A 22,736-nucleotide genomic window follows, 5' to 3' on the forward strand; every position below is an offset into this window, starting at 1 on the left:
AGCTGCACTAATCATACAGTGGAAAAGGAGAGTGGGAGTCTCACTAGAGGTGGAGGGGTTGGATCCCAATAATGCCAGTTGGGGAGACATTGAAATCTTCACTTTACATATTTTGTTGGCTATAATAAAGATCTCAGTCCACCACTTCTGTATAGCTGGGCAAAGCTACCAGATATGATAAAATGTTCCCCTTTGTCCGACCCATTCAAACTATACAGACAGGTGATGTCTGGGGTCCTATACCAACGGGTTAATACCTTGTAGCTGTTTTCTTGGGTTCGGACACATCTGGACGACCTATGGGGTAGCAATAGAAGCTGTGAGACCTTGTCTTGGGAAAAAACAACACCCAAATCTTTCTCCCAGTGCCCTATAAAAGCCGGTTTGGCCATATTTATCGGCATAATTAGTTTTTTGTATAGTCTGGATATCAGCTTGGTGTGTCTAGAGTGGTCCACTAGTAGGTTTTCAAATCACATTAGTGGGCGTAAAAGGGCCCCATAGGAATGTTTTTAGTAATGAAGGAGCGGACAAAAGTAAGCAGGTGTGGGAAGGGTTTACAATCTGAAAAAATATGTAGAATTTCCTCATTGCTTAATACTGAACCCTCTTCTCCATATAAGGAAAGAATCTGGATTGTGGAGTTCTTGACTGAGAGAGGTAAACAATCTCTTAAAACAGGAGAGGCATGTGCCATTATATCTTTTATCTGAAGCAGAGGCGACGGGAGGGGAACTGTATATTGCGAGGATTGAAACCAGTTCCACGTCGACAATGTCGACTTTACAATAGGGTTGAGAGGTTTATTCGGGGTAGGAAACTTTCCTTGTCCCACTAAGAGACCTGAGAGGCACTAGCCCATATCATTCTGCTCCATGGAATCCCAAGGCTTGTTTATCGGACTTGTTAACCATTCTACTACTCTTGATAATATTACTGCATTCCCATACAGCTCAGGATCCGGCAAACCTATCCCTCCTTTAGCCTTAGGTTTACAGAGAACAGAACGAGCGAGTCGAGCACTCTTCCCATCCCAAACAAATGAGCTGATTTCACATAATATGTTTTGGGAATGGAATGGGCAAAACCTGTTGTAGGTAGGTCAGTCTGGGCAGAACTAGGGAGGTGACAATATTTTTTCTACCAAACCACGAAAGCGAGGGGTTCTTTAACAACAACAGTTGGTCTGTTATTGATTTTAAAAGGGGGGTATAATTCATATGGAATATTGAGGTAGGGTCTGGCCCGATCTTAAATCCAAGATAAGTAATATAGGGGGTGTCCCAGTTAAAAGGGGAACTAGCCTTCAATAAATTCCTAATTGGGGAAGGGAGGTCTATGCTTAATACGTGGGATTTGCTCATATTGATCTTAAAATTAGAATAGAGACTAAACTGTTCTAATGTTCTGTATATCAGGGGGAGGGCTTTAGTTGGGTTAGTGTTCATTATTATGAGGTCGTCTGCGAACGCAGCTACTTTATGTTCTTGATGGCCAATTTTAATGCCTTCAATCCATTCCTCTCTTCTGAGCGACTGCAATAATGTTTCCATGACCAACAAAAAATTAGTGGGGAAAGAGGGCTTCCCTGTCTGGTGCCATTACGGATGACGAAGGTCGGGGACAAGGTGTCATTAATGATAATGGCAGCTGATGCATGAGTGTATAATGATAGAATGGCTTTAATATATGGGTCTGGAAACTTGAAAGCTCGGAGAACCTCTTCCATATATTCCCAGCTGACTCTATTGAACGCCTTTTCGGCGTCCGTGCTAAGGAGGACCAGAGGACGACCATGCTTCTAAGCATAGTATATAGCGTTCAGGACTTTGGCAGTGTTGTCTCTGCCCTCCCTACCACGGACAAAACCCACTTGGTCTCCCTTGATTAGGGATGGAAGAAAGTTGGAAAGATGTGAAGCTAGCATTTTGTCAAATATTTTTAAATCCAGATTTAATAAGGATATAGGGTGGTAGTTAGCACATAGGGAACTATCCTTCCCTTCTTTTGGAATAAGTGTGATATTTGCCCTAGTCATGTCCGTAGTAAGTGGGACACCAGACAGGGAGCAGTTGTACACTTTAAGTAGGTATGCGCCTAATATGTTTCGAAAGGTACGATAATAATACTGGGTAGACGTCTGGACCAGGGCTTTTCCCATTCGGTAGTTGTTTGATTTCAGCCATGATCTCATCTAGTGCAAAGGGGGCTTGGAGAATATGAGATTGACTATCAGACAGAGTTGGCAAAGAAAGTGATTCTAGAAAGGCCGGGAATAATAGAATTTTTGGAACTGTATGGCTATTTCAGGGGTAGTATATACTTCTCCTTTATCTGGGGTTTTAATCTTATGTATATAGTTATGGGCTTTCCTTTGTTTCATGCGTTGCATCATAAATTTTGACGCTTTATCCCCGTGTGCATAATATTTAAACTGCATATGAAGATAAAACTTCGCTGAGGACGTGTTGAGGATGTTTTTCAACTTAGCCCTCATTTCCGTAAGTTCGTCAAGGTGTATCTGTGATAAGGATCTTTTATGCAAAATTTACAAGCATTGAATCTGGGACAAAAGGGCTTCAACTTGTTTTTTCCTTTCTTTTTTAATTCTTGCCCCCAAGTTAATAAATTGGCCCCTCATGTATGCCTTATGGGTATCCCACAAAATATGTGGGGAAGTTTCTGGGAGGGAGTTAAGAGAGAAAAACTCTTCTAGCAGTGGCTGAATATTTTTTAAATTGTCCTCAGTTGTTATAAGTTGTTCATTTAATCGCCACCTAAATGCTCGGGGTGCTAACGATGGGGCCAGGATATTTAAGAATATAGGCGCATGGTCTGAGAGGATCATGTTGCCTATGTATGCCCGAGTACATATGCCAAGATGTTCTTTGGATACTAACAAGTAGTCCAGTCGGTGATAAGAATGATGGGGTGAAGAAAAAAAGGTGTAGTCCCGTCCGTCCGGAGGGATTAAAAATACGCCAAACGTCTAGCAAGGCACTTTGTTGCATTTTTTTCTTGAGATGCTTGAGGGCCTTAAAAGAAATTGTGGGCTTCTTAGAAGTCGAATCTAATAATGGTTAAATTGCAATATTTAAATCTCCTCCAAACAGTACCACACCTTCCTTGTACAATTCCAACAGAGAGAGCACATCCACCAGCCAAGATACCTGATTAACATTGGGAGCATATATATTAGCAAAAGTATAATATTGGTTAGCAATAGTTCCTTTTAAAAGAATGTATCTACCCTCTACGTCCTGAATGTGTGAGACATAAGTGAAAGGGAGGCCCCTCCTGAATCCGATGCTCATGCCTCTAGATGCTGCCGAGTTGGAACCACAGTGATACCAATGTGGGAATAAAGACCTGGAAAGGTTAGGGTATTTATTAAATTTAAAATGTGTCTCCTGTAGCATCAGAACCGAGCAATTTTCTTTTTTCATTTGTGCAAATATTTGGCTACGTTTAGCAGGGGCATGGAACCCTTTGACATTAAACGAAGCTACACATAGGTCAGCCATTTGTCAAAAGGATGTCTAACTGATGTATGCTTTGGAAAATCTTGTGTGGGTGCAAAGTGAGGGTACTTAGCCTCTCTTGGCGGAGCATCTGGGTTCCAAAGACCTCCCCCTCTTCTACGGGATTGTATTCTAGACAATTGAGAATGCCTGTCATCATAACAAAGAAAATAGAACAAAAATGAAAAACGTGGTAACGTATGGTTGTAAACAATTCAGAGATTAGAGCAATTACGCTCAAATGGAAGAGTAGGGGGGGAATAGTACACAACATATTGTGACACAGTGTGTTACCCTCATATGGATCTACAATTTGGATCCCTGTTAGATACAAAATAGGTGGAGAGAAAAAACATTATATTGGAAAAACATAGGACATATATAAGACTAAAGACATAATGTCCCAACTTAAATTGCTTATTGAGACCATGAACTTGAGGTCTATTATATATATGATATAGCTGGACCCTGACATAAGACAAGAGAGCTTTAATCTTCAGTGAGAGGAAGGCGTCTTGGCGTGGAGGAATTACGACCTCTTCTTGACCTTTGAGGCTTGGCCTGGCGAGCACTCTCCCACGGGACAACTGTAGGAAGGTTGGTTGATGAAAAGTTTCCTTGGATAACGTCCCAATTTTCAATGTGGAGATGGTCAATTTGCAGGATATCAAAAGCTTTAGTCAGGTCTTGAAATGTGGATATGGAAAATGTTTGACCGATAAATATAAAGGACAGTCCAAAAGGAAAACCCACTTATACATTGCTTTGTTATTGCGTAACCATTCAGTTAGCGGCTTTAGGGCCCTCCTTTTCTTTTAGGTGGTTTGTGCTAAGTCCTGATATATAGAAATCGGACAGTCATCCACAGTCACTTGTGGGGCATTTCTAGCTCTGTTCAATATAGTGTCCTTGACAGGATAGTGGAGGAATCTACAGATCACATCCCTTTGTGGTTCTGTAGGTTGAGGCTTAGGCCGCAGTGCCCTGTGTGCTCTCTCAATAATGATCTCATGAGAGGAGTCTGGTCCCAGCAGCTGCATGCATATATTCGTAACTGCTTCATGTATATCATCTGTGCCCACAGACTCTTGAATGCCTCTAAATCGCAAATTATTGCATCTTGCCCTGTTCTCCTGGTCTTCCAGGAGTGTGTACAGGGAATTCAAATGCTTTTGGTGCAGGGACAGAGCGGAGGAAGTTTACTTTGATGCGATATAATCGCTGATTGTGTGTCCTCTAACACTTGCACCCTCCTCCCAATGTGGCGCATGTCTTCCTTAATGGAGGCAAGATCCGTTCTGAGGGGATCCAGCGCTTCACTCAGGGCTTCTTTTAGGAACAATCTTGATATAGATAAGATATCGGCCCCAGGGGAGATCTCCCTTACCTTCTCTGAGGCAGCTGCAGCTTTCACACTGTTCCCCGCCGCTCTCTGCGTTCCGGGCGCCATCTTGGAATCCTTAGCCACATGTGCGGCTTTCTTTATGAATTTATAAATAGATTCCGTGGAGATCGCTTCTTTAAAGTGTCCCTGTGTGTCCACGGGTCTGGGGCCACCTATTTTGACCATTCTGGGTCCATAATGCTAGAGGAATAAGGCTGTGAGGGCTTCTTATACAGCAGAGCTGCACTTCAGGCTGCCATTTAGCTCCGGTGCAGGCTCCGCCCCCGTTTTAGTTTTTTTTAACCTGTCTACTAGGTATAGCAGTGGTACGTCACACCCAAAAATTTGTGAATTTCACCCAAAAATGTAACTGACAATTTATTTAATTTTTTTACCTCTCTACTAGCTATAGCAGTGGTACTATACACCCAAAAATTTGTGAATTTCACCCGAAAATGTAACTGACAAAGTAGTGAAATTACATTAAATAAAATACATACAAATTTATAAAAATATATATTTATGAGGTGAAGTTCTATATGGAGTAGGAGTTTGAGGAGGCGGTGGACGTAGCGGTGTAGGTGGAAGCGGTGGTGGCGGAGGACGAGGTAGCCAACACAGGTTTTTGGTTTTAATTTTATTTTTTTAAATTAGGGTACGCTCCAAAAGAGTGTAAAACATCAAAAATACAAGAAAGTCTATTCTGCACAAGGTACGGACAAGTCCTGTAGGATCCATGTCTGATTCATTTTAACGAACGTGAGCTTGTCCATATTGGCTGTGGACAAGCAGCTGCGCTTGTATGTGATGACGCCCCCTGCCGTACTAAACACGTGTTCACATAATACACTGGCTGCAGGGCAGGCCAGCACCTCCAAGGCGTAAAGGGCAAGCTCAGGCCATGTGCCCAATTTGGAGACCCAGAAGTTGAAGGGGGCAGACCCGTCATTCCGTACGTGTAGACATATGCACACATACTGCTCCACCATGTTGGTGAAATGCTACGTTCCATATCAGCTGGTGGTGCTGGTTGTTGTGGCGTGCTGACAAAGCTTTTCCATATTCCAGCCATGCAAAACCTGCCTTCTGAGGTGCTGGCGGTGCCCCAGCTGCATTGGCGACCTCTTCCTCGTCCCCTGCCTTCGCCTTGTGCTTCCACTGTGCCCCCACTGTCAGGTGGGAATGCCACCAGCAGCGCGACTACCGGCGTGCGCTTGTACTCGCGCATCTTACGATCTCGCTTTAGTGATGGAATTAAGGAAGGTACATTGTCCTTGTAACGGGGATCCAGTAGCCTGGCCACCCAGTAATCAGCAGAAGTTAGAATGTGGGCAACTCAGCGGTCATTGCGAAGACACTGCAGCATGTAATAGCTCATGTGTGCCAGGCTGCCCAGAGGCAACGAAAAGCTGTCCTCTGTGGGAGGTGTATCGTCTGTGTCCTCTGTATCCCCCCAGCCACGCACCAATGATGGCCATGAGCTGAGCTGGTTCCTCCTCCTCCATCTCCTCCTCCTCATCCTCCAGAACTGTGCCCTGGCTGTACAATTGTGTAACTGGCATTTGTTGGTGCAGGAACCCACCCTCGGAGCCACTTGTGAATGACTGGCTGGAAACCCTTCAAAATGATCCCTCTTCCTCCTCCTTCTCCTGTGCCAGATCTTCTTCCATTATTGCCAGCAGCTTTTTTTCAAGGAGGCATAGAAGTGGGATAGTTAAACTGAGAACGGCGTTATCGGCACTGGCCATGTTGGTGGAGTACTCGAAACAGTGCAACAAGGAACACAGGACTCGCATGGAGGCCCTTTCATTGGTGAAGTGGTGCTGTTCCACCGAGTGACTCACCCGTGCGTGCTGCAGCTTAAACTCCACTATCGCCTGCTGCTGCTCGCACAGTCTAGCTAGCATGTGCAAGGTGGAGATCCACCTTGTGGGCAGCGCTGACACGCGAGCAGCAGCAGGGTGAGAACGTCAAAAGCGCACACAGATGGCCCGCACTTTATGCAGAAGCTCTGACATATCGGGATAATATATCTTTATTAGGAATCTCTGCACCACCAAATTCAGCATATGCGCCAGGCAAGGGATGTGCGTCAAACCGGCTAGTCCCAGAGCTGCTACGAAATTTTGCCCATTATCACACACTATCAGGCCAGGCTAGAGGCACACTGGCACCAACCACTTATCGGTCTGTTGTTCAAAGCCTGTCCACAGCTCCAGCACAGTGTGGGGTTTGTCCCCCAAACAGATACGTTTTTAAACTGCCTGCTGTCGTTTACCCCTGGCTGGGCTGAAGTTGGTGGTGAAGGTGTTACACTGACCGGATCAGGAGCTAGTAGAGGATAAGGAAGCAGAGTAGAAAGAGGAAGCAAAAGGAGGCAAACTGAAGCGCCATGCAATCCTCGGTGGTGGAAGGACATGTGCCAAACTGCTATTCGCCTCAGGCCCAGCCACCACTGCATTTACCCAGTGTGCTGTTATGGAGATATTACGTCCCTGATCGTGCTTACTGGTCCACATATCCGTAGTGAGGTGCACCTTGCCACAGATGGCGTTGCGCAGTGCACACCTGATTTTGTCCTCTACTTGGTTTTGCAGGGAAGGGATGGTTCGCCTGGAGAAGTTGTGGCGGCTGGGCACGACATACTGTGGGACAGCCATAAGGCCTTTAAAAATATCCATCTCCACCAGACGGAATGACAGCATTTCAAAGGCCAGTAATTTAGAAATGCTGGCATTCAGAGCTAGTGATCGCGGGTGGGTAGGGGGGTACTTCCTCTTCTTCTCCAGCATTTGGGAGATGTAGAGCTGAATGCTTGAGTGGAACATTGTGGAGATGCTTGGTGACTCAGGTGGTGGTGTTGCTGGAAAATCCTCTGTTTGCGGGGTGGCAGGTGGCACTGTCACTCCAGAGGTGGATGAAGAGTCCGAGACTGCAGCAGAAGAGGAAGCAGAAGGAGCCAGAGACCTTTCTTGGTTTTTGAGGTGTCTAGTCCACTGAAGCTCGTGCTTTGCACTTAAATGCCTGGTCATGCAGATTGTGCTCGGGTTGAGAATGTTTATGCCTTGCTTCAGGCTCTGATTGCACAGTGTGCAAACCACTCGTGTCTTGTGGTCAGTACATTGTCTGAAGAACTGCCATGCCAGGGAACTCCTTGGAGCTGGCTTTGGTGTGCTTGGTCCCTTGCTGCGGTGGGCAGTAGCAGGCGTACTGTCTAGAGGACGGCCACTCCGCTTTTGCACCCTGCTCCCTCTTCTGCTGTGCTGGTGGCTCTGTGCAACCACTGCCTCTTCCTCCGAATTACATAGGTCACTCGCATGACCTTGATTCCATGTGGGGCATTAGGCCCGACCAAAATACCGCTGCAGGTTCTGTCGCCTACTCGCACCTGAGGAAGGGGTTTCACTTGTGCGTGTAGGTGGCACAGATCGACTACATTCTCTCCCTGCAACAGGAGCTCCACCAGCAGCACCACGACCTGGGCCACGTCCCTTATTTGACGTCTCCTCATATTTCTCAAATTTAGGATCTTGCCCTAAATAGGTGTTTAATTAATAGTAGAATAGAACGACAGTATATACAGGGTGTATCTCACACGCCCTGAACCAGACTAGGCCTCAATTAAATTTATTTGCCCAAAATGGCTATATTTTAAAAACCTGAATAGAAGCCCTGTATTTAAAGGGTGTATCTCATATGCCGTGGCACACACTAGGCCACAATTAAAGATTTGTGCCCAAAGTGGCTGTATTTTAAATAACTGAATAGAACACCTGTATATAAAGAGTGTATCTCAGACGCCCTGACAAACACTAGGCCACAATTAAAGATTTGTGCCTTAGGCTACTTTCACACTAGCGTTCAGGGCTCCGCTTTTGAGTTCCGTTCAAAGGCTCTCACAAGCGGCCCCGAGCGCTTCCATCCAGCCCTAATGCATTCTGAGTGGATGCGGATCCGCTCAGAATGCATCAGTCTGGCAGCGTTTGGCCTCCGCTCCGCTCAGCAGACGGACACCTGAACGCTGCTTGCAGCGTTTGGGTGTCCGCCTGGCCGTGTGGAGGCAAACGGATCCGTCCAGACTTACAATGTAAGTCAATGGGGACGGATCAGTTTGAATATGACACACTATGGCTTAATTTTCAAACGGATCCGTCCCCAATTGACTTTCAATGTAAAGTCTGGACGGATCCGTCTGAGGCTACTTTGACACTTAGAATTTTTTTTACAATAAAATGCAGACGGATCCGCTCTGAACGCAAGTGTGAAAAGTAGCCTAAAATGGCTGTATTTCAAATACATGAATAGAAGCCCTGTATTTAAAAGGTGTATCTCACACGCCCTGACCCACACTAGGCCGCAGTTAAAGATTTGTGCACAAAATTTCGGTATTTCAAATGCCTGAATCAAACCCCTGTATTTAAAGGGTGTATCTCACAATGACATCTGCAGCAAAGGCTGCTAAATATTATTATTTTTTGTTAGTTTAATAACTGAATATGACAGCAGTATATAACCCTGGAATTTCAACGTCTTTGTACTGCAAGGCCTGAAAAATTGTGTATTTTGCACAAAAAATTATGTTTTATTAATGAAAGAATAAAACCCCTGTATTTAAAGGGAGTATCTCATACACCCTCAACCAGACTAGGCCTTCTTTTAATTTTGTTTGGCCAAAATAGCTGTATTTCAAATACCTTAATAGAAAGGCTGTATTTAAAGGGTGCATCTCACACGCCCTGCCCCACACTAGGCCAAAATTAAATATTTCTGCCCAAAATGGCTGTATTTCAAATACCTGAATATAACCCAAATATATAAAGGGTGTATCTCAAAATGACATCTGCAGCAAAGGCTGCAACAATTTTTTTTGTCAAAACTGGTGTTTGTTTAATAACTGAATTTGACAACAGTATATGACCCTGGAATTTCAAACATCTTGATGCTGCAAGGCCTGAAAAATTTAGTATTTTGCCCAAAAAAGGGTGTTTTATTAATAAAAGATTATAATCCCTGTATATACAGGGTGTATTTTGCACGCCCTTACACACACTAGGCTGCAATTAAAGATTTGTGCACAAAATGGCTGTATTTTAAATAACTGAATAGAAAACCTGTATATAAAGGGTGCATCTCACACGCCCTGACCCACACTAGGCCGCTATTAAAGAATTGTGCATAAAATGGCTTTATTTAAAATAAGTGAATAGAACCACACTATGTAAAGGCTTTATCTCACAATCACATATGCAGCAATGGCTGCAAAAAAAACGTTTTTTTCCTCCAAACTCATGTTTGTTAAATATGACAGCATTATATAACCCTTGAATTTCACACATGCTGATGCTGCAAGGCCAGAAAAATAGTGGATTTTGGCAAAAAAGTGTGTTTTTAAAAACCAAGAAAATTATGTTTGTATTTCTAGCTTAAATTGCAAACTGACTAATCCAGTTGTATATTGAAAAAAAAAGTGTTTTTTTGGTAACAGAATATGAAAGCTGTAGATATTAAACTTGAATTTAAAACTTGCAGATCTGTAAAATAGTGTTTTTTGGCAAAAAAAAGTGTGTTTTTAAAAACCCAGAACATTATGGCTGTATTTCTAGCTTAAATTGCACACTGACTAAGCCTGCAAATGCACCAGATGTTGTAAATTGCAAGAAAATGTGCTGTTTTTAAAGCTTGGATTTCAATGTCCCAAAAGCTCAGTGCAGTGCCGGTGCACTGAGCTTGCATAAAATGGCCACCGCCACCCACCTAACTGACTTATAAAAGTAATTTTTTTTCTGTTACTGGGCTCAGGTCAGGATAAAAAAATTGTGCCCTACACAATGTATGTAGATTGCTGAGTTATATTCACATTTTGAGCAAAGATTCTCTTCTAGTCTCTCCCTGAAATCACCAGCCACATCCTTTCCCTACATTAAGCACAGCAGAGTGACGTGCAGCGCTACATGACTCCAGCTTATATAGAGGCTGGATTACATGCTTGGCTGTGAGCTGGATTTCATCACCTCAGACCGTGTTCACACCATAGTTAGCATAGTGATAGGACCCTTGCCATGCTGAGAGACCGTGACGTGGTGCATGATAGGCTCCGATATGTTCCTGACAGGAATATATTGGCAAAAGTCTCAGCTTTTAATATCTGCTTGTATGACTAGCTATTATAGTCAGTGGCATATCCGTTTGGTGCATTTTTTTCTGTGATTTATATGGGTCACATGCTACAGTGGCCAATCACAGCCATGCCATTAGTAGGCATGGCTGTGATGGCTTCTAAGGGCACAGAGTTAAACACTTGTTGATTGGCTGCTCTAAAGTTTGGTACGAACCCAAACTTTACAGTTCGGGATCGCTCAACCCTAGTTATTTACTGTTATAGTGGGATTGCTTTTACTAATAAATTGACTACATTTGAAGTACAAAAGTTTTTGTTGTGAATCCAGAGAGAGTGCCAATCATAATGTGTACTATGTATATAGATTTGTTTGAATAAAATTCAATCATACAGTGTTACGCTTCATTTACCCCAAAACTTTTTTTTTTTTTACTTTATTTCATTTTATATTTTATAATTTTGCTTTTACTTGGGTTTTGGGCGGCCCTGGGGTGGTTCTTACTAAAACTAGGTATGGACCGCATCTGAGCTTCACTTGTCAAATGGTCTTGTGCAGTTAACATTGTACAGGAGTGGTTGAGGAACCTAATTACCTTTTATTATTTAAATATTTTATTATTTTCTTGTTTGTTTTAATTAGGATTTAAGTTCGAACATGGTGTTGTCTGTCGTCCTGAACAGGATGCCTGACTTCCATGTTGACCTCTCCACATTGTTGGGTGTGACTGGTGTGATACTCATCCGTGTGGTAATCCAGTTTTGGGAATGAAGTGTTATTGCCACATGTATATATCTATATATACATTTACATTTTATGTGACTTCTTGACAACTATGTAATGATAATTTGCACATGCAATTTTTATATAATCACAGTTTTTCACTTTGCAATATAAACTGTGGTATATATACTATTCTTGAAGCCATGTCACCATTTTAGGAGTTATTCTTCTCATTTCCATGGTTGCTATCATGTGACCACATAGACAGGATGCGTTTGTGGCTCAGCTTGCGTTCAATTTCAGGTGCGAACGCGTGATCTGTTATCATGTGAACGCCCTGTCTATGGACACTTGCGGCCTCTGTGTGTTCCTCCTTCGATGCGATCATGTGATTGCATCACATGTGGTTTTTTTTTATGCTATGCAGAAGCAATGTGCTAACATGAACAGTTAACCAAACGAGACACTATATCGGATCCATGCTGGTTAATTTCCGGCCTCCTCCATTATGTTTTTAATCGGTACACCTGATATTGTAATGACACAATTGGTTTTGGACATTTTTTTTTTTTAAATGTAATTTTGATGCATTAAGCACATATTATGAATTCACATTGTTTATTTGAAGTTATTAATCCCTTCACAGTATGGATACTTGTATATTATGTAATTCTTTTTTTTAAACAGGATTTTTTATTTTTAGACCCAATACTAATCAAACTAATTAATTGGAATTCAATTATTAATCGTTTTTATTAAATAATCACCTGAGTTTGTATTTGTACTTGGCACCATTCACTTTTGTCACTGCTAGAGAAAGGTCCCATTGTGTGGACCGAATAGTCGCTTTGGAGTGAATAAACACACATTTTATGGAGGCTGTGCCGTTGCATGTGTAAATAATTTATTTCTTGTGGGCTTTACAATCTAAAAAATCCTTTGAAATATAAATTGTCAAAGGAATATATTGCAATTTGCATGCATAGAAACATATTCCTGCTGTAGACAAAGAACCTGCTGCTGTCAGAGGTGTATAAGTTCATTTTTGATGTTGCCCTGGACTGGCGGGGGCTAATTCCTGTGATCATATTCCTGTTGCAAATAAAGAACCAGCGTCTGTCTGTTCTGACTGAGTTTGGCCCAGCTATGTGTAGGCCTTATACTACCCCGTTACCATTTATGTGCTGCTGTCTGTCCTGTTGAGTTTGGCCAAGCTAAGTGTAGGCCTTATACTACACCATTACCATTTACATGCTGCTGCTGTCTGTCCTTATGACTTTGGCCAAGCTAAGTGTAAGCCTTATACTACACCATTACCATTTACCTGCTGCTGTCTATCCTGATGATTTTGGCTGAGCTATATGTAGGCCTTATACCACCCCATTACCATTTATCTGCTGCTGCTGTCTGTCCTTTTGATTTTGGCCTTTGGTAAATAATACTAACCTCAGGTTGCTACATAAAATCTGTTTAGTAATGGATATTACTATCTTAAAAAAAAAAATCCCATATGTATACCGGTTGGCCGAGTCTGACAGTTGGAGCACATATCACTCTCCATTTGTTATCTATGGCAACCGTGCGATTGTGCTGCTTGATTGTCCGTCTGTGGAACACATATGCATTCCAGACGACACTTCTGATGCTCATACTTCCGGCCTGGCGGCTGTGGAGCGCACGGATGTTCCGGTCTGTGGAACACATATGCTTTTCACAGTGGCGTTCTTTCGGTTATTCAGCATTTAAAACATATGATGATCAAATCGAAGGACATCCATGATGAACTACTGATAGGGTGCTAGGCCTTTGGCCAAATTAGAGCCCTGCGGAAAGTATAGGGAAGCTTTTGGATTGATATGCAGTCAGTACGATTGGGGAAAGTAGAGGGGTGGAGTTAGAGGGGGAGTGTGGTATAAAACGCACCAGTGCTGAATCTAGCATTGAGACACCTGCCATCTAAGAAGCCTCTATCCTAGCCCAAGTCTCCTAGTGGGTCCTGCTTGTAGGCACCACTGTGAGAGTCTTTACCTTGAGATTCTAGTTAAGTATTTTATGTGATATAAGCCCTGTCTTCTTAGTGACTGGGGAAACACTGCGTCGGGATTTTGTCTCAGTGTATATCTGTTCATACCATTTGATTTATTTTTTGGTACACTGTTAATCTTTTCAGCAGTTTACATTAGCCTACTATTCCCTATCTGCCCATGGGAATCTGCCACATAGGGTCATACAGGGATTTGCACGAGTACAGGTAACCCCTACCACCAAGGGGTGTCCCTGGGCTGAGGTTTAGGGAGGGGCTTCTAGGGAGTATAGATAACTATCCGTCCGCTTTTTCCCGGCCCCCTCTTTGCATTTTGAAGATTTTACTTACCCCCGACCTTCATTCGCAATCCTCAGGGGCCAGACGTCAGTATTAAAGTGTTGAAATTTCAACAAACCATGAGTAATATCAATGAAATAATCAGTTTTACAGTTTTTGATAACAAGTGTACCATCTGTATGTACTATAAGACCCACTTGATTTGGGCTTTAGTTGAGCTTACATTTTAAAAGTATTTATTAAAAGTTATATTTTATACAAGTGGGAAGGTGTTTAAAGTTTAGTTCCAGCTATGTGTAGGCCTTATACTACATCATTACCATTTACCTGCTGCTGCTACTGTCTGTCCTGATTCTGATGAGTTTGACCCTGGACTAAAGGGGACTTACTGCAACCTTATCGTTCAAAAATACATGAAAACAAAACAATATAAAAAAAATGGAAGAGCATGTTGCAACATAATTTTTATTTATTTACAAACATGCCTCTATGGCAACTTTTTTAGTTGGTCATTAAGTACCAACATCTCCTGCATCTGTTTGAGGTGCAGCGCCAAAATCTTCCGAATCAGCTTGCACATCAGCCTCTGCATCTTATGCATGCCTTCATGCTTCATGCTTCTGTTGCATCTGCTACATTTTTATTTATTTTTTATTAATCGGTTCTGTTAGGATAAAAAAAAAATTGAAAATTACTTGCAATTCAGATTAAGTGGCATGGATACAGAATTATATTGCTATGCGCGCATATTTACCCTCCTGGTGGAGGCTGGTGACATCCTCCTCCACTTCATCATCATCAGGACCGAGGAGGAGGGGGAATATGGCTGCTGGGAGGGTCCAGCCTCTTACACCTCCACCTCTTCTCCCACATCAGGTGGGGCTGGTGTCTAATGCTGCTGCTGCTGGGAGGGTCTTGCCTGCTCTCTCTCCTCTTCCTCCTCCTCGGCAGACAACACCAGCACCTCCAGATCTTCTGTCAAAGGCCTGCGGCAGACGGTGGGAACAGGAACCCATGTAATTGTGCAATGTTCAGAATTTAGACAAACAACTCAGTACAAATGCAAATTTAGCGTGGGATGTATCTAATGTAATGATTGGCTGGGCATTTTACTGGAATACAGAATGATGATTGCAGGTTATTCATATATATATATATATATATATTTATACAGTACAGACCAAAAGTTTGGACACACCTTCTCATTCAAAGAGTTTTCTTTATTTTCATGACTATGAAAATTGTAGATTCACACTGAAGGCATTAAAACTATGAATTAACACATGTGGAATTATATATTTATCAAAAAAGTGTGAAACAACTGAAAATATGTCATATTCTAGGTTCTTCAAAGTAGCCACCTTTTGCTTTGATTACTGCTTTGCACACTCTTGGCATTCTCTTGATGAGCTTCAAGAGGTAGTCACCTGAAATGGTCTTCCAACAGTCTTGTAGGAGTTCCCAGAGATGCTTAGCACTTGTTGGCCCTTTTGCCTTCACTCTGCCGTCCAGCTCACCCCAAACCATCTCGATTGGGTTCAGGTCCGGTGACTGTGGAGGCGCAGCACCCCATCACTCTCCTTCATGGTCAAATAGCCCTTACACAGCCTGGAGGTGTGTTTGGGGGGGTCATTGTCCTGTTAAAAAATAAATGATGGTCCAACTAAACGCAAACCGGATGGAATAGCATGCCGCTGCAAGATGCTGTGGTAGCCATGCTGGTTCAGTATGCCTTCAATTTTGAATAAATCCCCAACAGTGTCACCAGCAATGCACCCCCACACAATCACACCTCCTCCTCCATGCTTCACGGTGGGAACCAGGCATGTAGAGTCCATCCGTTCACCTTTTCTGCGTCGCACAAAGACATGGTGGTTGGAACAAAAGATATCAAATTTGGACTCATCAGACCAAAGCACAGATTTTCACTGGTCTAATGTCCATTCCTTGTGTTCTTTAGCCCAAACAAGTCTCTTCTGCTTGTTGCCTGTCCTTAGCAGTGGTTTCCTATCAGATATTCTACCATGAAGGCCTGATTCACACAGTCTCCTCTTGACAGTTGTTCTAGAGATGTGTCTGCTGCTAGAACTCTGTGTGGCATTGACCTGGTCTCTAATCTGAGCTGCTGTTAACCTGCGATTTCTGAGGCTGTTGACTCGGATGAACTTATCCTCCGCAGCAGAGGTGACTCTTGGTCTTCCTTTCCTGGGGCGGTCCGCATGTGAGCCAGTTTCTTTGTAGCACTTGATGGTTTTTGTGACTGCACTTGGAGGCACTTTCAAAGTTTTCCCAATTTTTCCGACTGACTGACCTCCATTTCTTAACCCCTTAAGGACACAGCCTTATTTCACCTTAAGGACCAGGCCATTTTTTGCAAATCTGACCAGTGTCACTTTAAGTGGTGATAACTTTAAAACACTTTGACTTATCCAGGCCATTCTGATATTGTTTTTTCGTCACATATTGTACTTCATGACACTGCGAAAATTGGGTCATAAAAGTTTATTTTTTTTGCATAAAAAAATACCTATTTTACAAAAAAATTGGAAAAATGTGCAAATTTCAAAGTTTCAGTTTCTCTACTTCTGTAATACATAGTAATACCCCCCAAAATTGTGATGACTTTACATTCCCCATATCTCTACTTCATGTTTGAATTATTTTGGGAATGATATTTTATTTTTTGGGGATGTTACAAGGCTTAGAAGTTTAGAAGCAAATCTTAAAATTTTTCAGAAATTTACAAAAACCCAATTTTTAGGGACCACTACAGGTCTGAAGTCACTTTGCGAGGCTTACATAACAGAAACCACCCATAAATGACCCCATTCTATAAACTACACCCCTCAAGGTATTCAAAACTGATTTTACAAACTTCGTTAACCCTTTAGGTGTTGCACAAGAGTTATTGGCAAATGGGGATGAAATTTGAGAATTAATTTTTTTTGCCTAATTTTCCATTTTAACCCATTTTTTCCACTAACAAAGCAAGGGTTAACAGCCAAACAAGACTGTATCTTTATTGCCCTGACTCTGCTGTTTACAGAAACACCCAATATGTGTCCGTAAACGACTGTACGGCCACACAGTGGGGCGTAGAGTGAAAGGTGCGCCGTTTGGTTTTTGGAAGGCAGATTTTGCTGGACTGGATTTTTGACACCATGTCCCATTTGAAGCCCCCCTGATGCACCCCTAGAGTAGAAACTCCCTAAAAGTGTCCCATCTAAGAAACTACACCCCTCAAGGTATTCAAAACTGATTTTACAAACTTCGTTAACCCTTTAGGTGTTGCACAAGAGTTATTGGCAAATGGGGATGAAATTTGAGAATTTCATTTTTTTGCCTAATTTTCCATTTTAACCAATTTTTTACACTAACAAAGCAAGGGTTAACATGCAAACAAGACTGTATCTTTATTGCCCTGACTCTGCCGTTTACAGAAACACCCCATATGTGGCCGTAAACTACTGTACGGCCACACAGCAGGGCGTAGAGTGAAAGGTGCGCCGTTTGGTTTCTGGAGGGCTGATTTTTATGGACCGGTTTATTTACACCGCGTCCTGTTTCAACCCCCCTGATGCACCCCTAGAGTAGAAACTCCCTAAAAGTGACCCCATCTAAGAAAGTACACCCCTCAAGGTATTCAAAACTGATTTTACAAACTTCGTTAATCCTTTAGGTGTTGCACAAGAGTTATTGGCAAATGTGGATGAAATTTGAGAATTTCATTTTTTTGCCTAATTTTCAATTTTAACCCATTTTTTCCACTAACAAAGCAAGGGTTAACATCCAAACAAGACTGTATCTTTATTGCCCTGACTCTGCCGTTTACAGAAACACCCCATATGTGTCCGTAAACTACTGTACGGGCACACGGCAGGGCGTAGAGTGAAAGGTGCGCCGTATGGTTTTTGGAAGCCAGATTTTGCTGGACAGTTTTTTTGACACCATGTCCCATTTGAAGCCCCCTGATGCACCCCTAGAGTAGAAACTCCCTAAAAGTGACCCCATCTAAGAAACTACACCCCTCAAGGTATTCAAAACTGATTTTACATACGTTGTTAACCCTTTAGGTGTTGCACAAGAGTTATTGGCAAATGGGGATGAAATTTGAGAATTTAATTTTTTTGCCTAATCTTCCATTTTAACCCATTTTTTCCACTAACAAAGGGTTAACAGCCAAACAAGACTGTATCTTTATTGCCCTGACTCTGCCGTTTACAGAAACACCCCATACGTGGCCGTAAACTGCTGTATGGTAACACGGCAGGGCGCAGAAGGAAAGGACTGCTATATGGCTTTTGAAGGGCAGATTTCGCTGGAATAATTTTCAGGTGCCATGTCACATTTGAAGACACCCTGAGGTACCTCCACAGTGGAAAACCCCAAGAAGTGAACCCATTTTGGAAACTACACCCCCAAGGAATTTTTCAAGGCATGTAGCGAGCACCCAACAAGCGTTTCATAGAATTTAGAAATATTTGGCTGTAAAAAGGAAAATCTTAATTTTTTACAAGAAAATGTCTCTTTAGGCCCACATTATTTATTTTCACGAGGGGTAACAGACTAAATTACACCCACAATTTGTTACCCATTCTCTCCTGAATATGGCAACACTTCATATGTGGCCGTAAACTGCTGTATGGGCACACTGTAAAGTTCAGTGTACTGATAAGCATCACCTGATGTATTCCGTATCCTACAAATTTTATATATATAAGCAAAGTTCTAGTCCCCTTTTGTAAAATAACACCCGCCAAGGTATTCATCTAGGGGTGTAATGAGAATTTTTAGCTTTGTTATGGGTTTTATTAGAATGCCAATTGAGATGTGGAGAAACGGGAAACTAGAATTTTTACCAGCATACAGTTTCAAGGGGGTGTTTTATAAAATGATCAAAGGGGGTTTAGTTAAAGTCAACAGAGGTGTGGTAGATTCTAAAGCAATCTTTTATGCAAAGACCCGGCTTTGAGGGGCACGTCTCACAATGATGAATTGTGTCTTTCCTGATTCCATTTCTGGAGCATACCCGACACCTTTTTTGTGGCCTTCTCCGTGTCTCTGTGGGGGGAACTACCCCAGGGAAATGCTGTCCTCGTATTATTCTGCTCTAACTTCCTGTGGCCCTGCTCCCTTCCCCTTCCTGTTCCCCAAATAAAAAGTTATTTATTACTTTTTCTTGAAAGTGCAGGAATTTTCCTCTGTTTCCTGCACTTCTGTAAATTACAAAGGCATTATAGAGGGCAATTTGCGTCAGGTGCAATGCCAATTTTTTATACCATGCCCGAGTTTTGCGGAGGGCACTGTATGGTTGCAGTACCTGGTCTGACAAATCCACCCCTCCCATAAACTTATTATAGTCCTGGATGCACACAGGTTTGGGGACTAATTCTGTGGATCCACGAACTGGAACAGGGGTTGATCTGTCGGCATGTATGGTAGTAAGTACAAAGACGTCACGCTTGTCTTTGTACTTAACAAGCATCATGTTATCATTGCAAACTGCCCTGCTTTCCCTCACTCTTATCCTTTGGTCTATAAAATTTTTAGGCAGATGTTTTTGGTTTCGTCGGATAGTACCGCATGCAACAGTGTCTCTGGAAAACAGGCATTTCAGTAGTGGGACACTTGTGTAGAAGTTGTCAAGGTACAAGTTGTACCCTTGACCTAGCAGGGGGTGAATCAAGTCCCATACTATTTTTCCTGCTATTCCAAGGAGAGGGGGGCACTCTGGGGGTTCAATTTTTGAATCTTTTCCCTCGTAAACTCTAAATTTATGGGTATAGCCACTTTGGCTTTCACATAGTTTGTAGAGTTTGATGCCATATCTGGCCCGTTTGTTGGGCAGGTATTGGCGAAAATGCAGTCTGCCCTTGAAGTGCACAAGGGATTCATCAATGGACAGATGCTTTTGGGGGGTGTAGACCTGGGCAAACTTGAGATTATAATGATCTATAATGGGCCGAATTTTGTATAAACGATCGTATATAGGATCATTAGGGGGTGGACAATCTGCATTATTGTTATAATGTAGAAATTTCAGGAGACTTTCGAATCGGGTCCTTGACATAATGGTGCGGTATAGGGGTGTGTGATGTAGAAGGTCATTACTCCAATATGACCGTAGTGATGGTTTTTTAATTATCCCCATATTAAGTATTAGACCCCAAAATTTTTTCATCTCCAAAGGGGTCGTGGGAGTCCACTGAAGGGGTCTTGCATAGTATGAGTTGGGGTGGGCGGCTAAAAATTGATTGGCATAAATATTAGTTTGCTCCACCATCATGTCTATCAATTCATCAGAAAAAAAAAGGTGGAAAAAATCAGCTTCCGTGAACCCTGCAGTGTTCACATGAATGCCTGTAGTGGCCGTAAAGTCCGGCAACTGAGGTACAAAGTTAGTAGCAGAAGTCCAGCTGGGGTCATTTGTAGAAGCTGATGCGCTGCTAACTCTACTGCGTCTGTGAGAGGGTTCGTCAATTGATGAATCAGAAGAAGAGCTATACACAAGAAAAGATTCTTCTTCTCCACTGTCAGCGTCAGACTCTGAGGCAAGTATTTCATAAGCCTCCTCAGCGCTGTACACCCGTTGAGACATTTTGTAAAATTTATATAAATATATATTCAGGAAAAAATTGAAAAATAAAATTGTGGAGCTTTATATTACTGGTAAAAGATAGAGGTTCGGAGGTATGGGGGGGGGGGTTGAAACAGAGTATTTATAATCGGGGACAAGTACGGACGTCCCCAATATTTTTTTATAATTTTTTTATTATTATTTTTATTTTTTATATTTTTTATATTTTTTATTTTTTTTCAATAAACGTCTAACTTACCCTAAAATAAGAGCTCTAACCCTAACTAACCCTTATGATTTGCCAAAAACAGGTATGGATGACAGGGACTGGGGTGCTGATGTACTGTCACTATTGGCAGACAGCACACAGGCACAGGGTCACAGGGGACTAATAAGTGGGTGATGAAGGGCACAGGAAACAAATGAGGGGTGATGAGGATCACAGGGACAGATGAGGGGCACTTTTGGTGTGTGTGTGTGTTTTATCACAGGTCTAACTGCACTGCCTCCAACTTCTCTGACTGAAATGACAGGATCGAAGTTGAGAGATAGCGTCCTGTACATAACTCATTGTGATTGGTCCACAGTCAGGACCAATCACAATGAATTATGTTCAGACAGTGCTATTTCTCATCTCCGATCCTCTCATTTCAGCGACAGCCGGGTGCCTGAAGAGGAGGAGATGTGTGCGCGCATGCGCACACGCATGATATCGCTCGTATGAACGAACGGGATCTCCGGCGGTGATCTGCGGCCGGGACCACAGCTGATCGTTCCCTGGCTGTCAAGGGGGAGATGTTTGGTCCCCGATACAGCACGGTAATATGCGCATCAGGTGCGCGATCTCGGCAGGGGAGCATTTAAATGAACGCCGTGCATGTACGGCGTTTTGCGTTCTGGCACAGTTTTCCCCGCCGTACATGCACGGCGTTCTGCGCTAAGGGGTTAAAGTAAATATGGCCACTCGTTTTTCTTTACTTAGCTGCTTTTTTCTTGCCATAATACAAATTCTAACAGTCTATTCAGTAGGACTATCAGCTGTGTATCCACCTGACTTCTCTACAACGCAACTGATGGTCCCAACCCCATTTATAATGCAAGAAATCCCACTTATTAAACCTGACAGGGCACACCTGTGAAGTGAAAACCATTTCAGGTGACTACCTCTTGAAGCTCATCAAGAGAATGCCAAGAGTGTACAAAGCAGTAATCAAAGCAAAAGGTGGCTACTTTGAATAACCAAGAATATGACTTATTTTCAGTTGTTTCATACTTTTTTGATAAGTATATAATTCCACATAAGTTAATTCATAGTTTTGATGCCTTCAGTGTGAATCTACAATTTTCATAGTCATGAAAATAAAGAAAACTCTTTGAATGAGAAGGTGTCCAAACTTTTGGTCTGTACTGTATATATATATATATATATATATATATATATATTTGTGTGTGTGTTAAATGCACAAAATCAGCAGTTTACATCATACATCTGTACCTTGGTGTGTGTATAAATATAAATATATATATATATATATATATATATATATACTCATGGCTATGCTTTCCATACATATATGCTATGCTTTCCATACATATATGCTACAGACATAGTGCTGTGATGTCATAACAGTACTTAGTGCACCAATCATTAATGTCTACTTAGACCTGATAAAATGTGAAGTTTTATGTATTGCGAAAAACATTTCCTTCACAAGTGATGATTTTCGCAAGATTGTTCTGACATGCATGTAAAGTGTAATCAAACACACTGCTGTAATGTCAAATTACTTACAGTGATCAGTAGTTCTTCCTCACTGTCATGAACATTGCTGCCAACCATGTTTTTTAATCTCCTCAACCTTTGGGTAGTTTGAAAACTGTTGCTAAACTAGGCCACAACCTTTTTTTGCATGCACAGTTAGCAAATTTTACATTGCAATTTTCACATTGATAAAAAATTATGAATGGAGATAGCGAATTTGTGAATATATGACAAATATTCGTGAAATATCGCAAATTAGAATATAGCTACTGCCGCTCATCACTACTTAATAATAGTCACAACTTCTTGTTCTGTACAGATCTGTCACGG

This window comes from Bufo gargarizans, chromosome 5 (assembly GCF_014858855.1).
Source record: "Bufo gargarizans isolate SCDJY-AF-19 chromosome 5, ASM1485885v1, whole genome shotgun sequence".
In the NCBI taxonomy this organism is placed as follows: domain Eukaryota; kingdom Metazoa; phylum Chordata; class Amphibia; order Anura; family Bufonidae; genus Bufo; species Bufo gargarizans.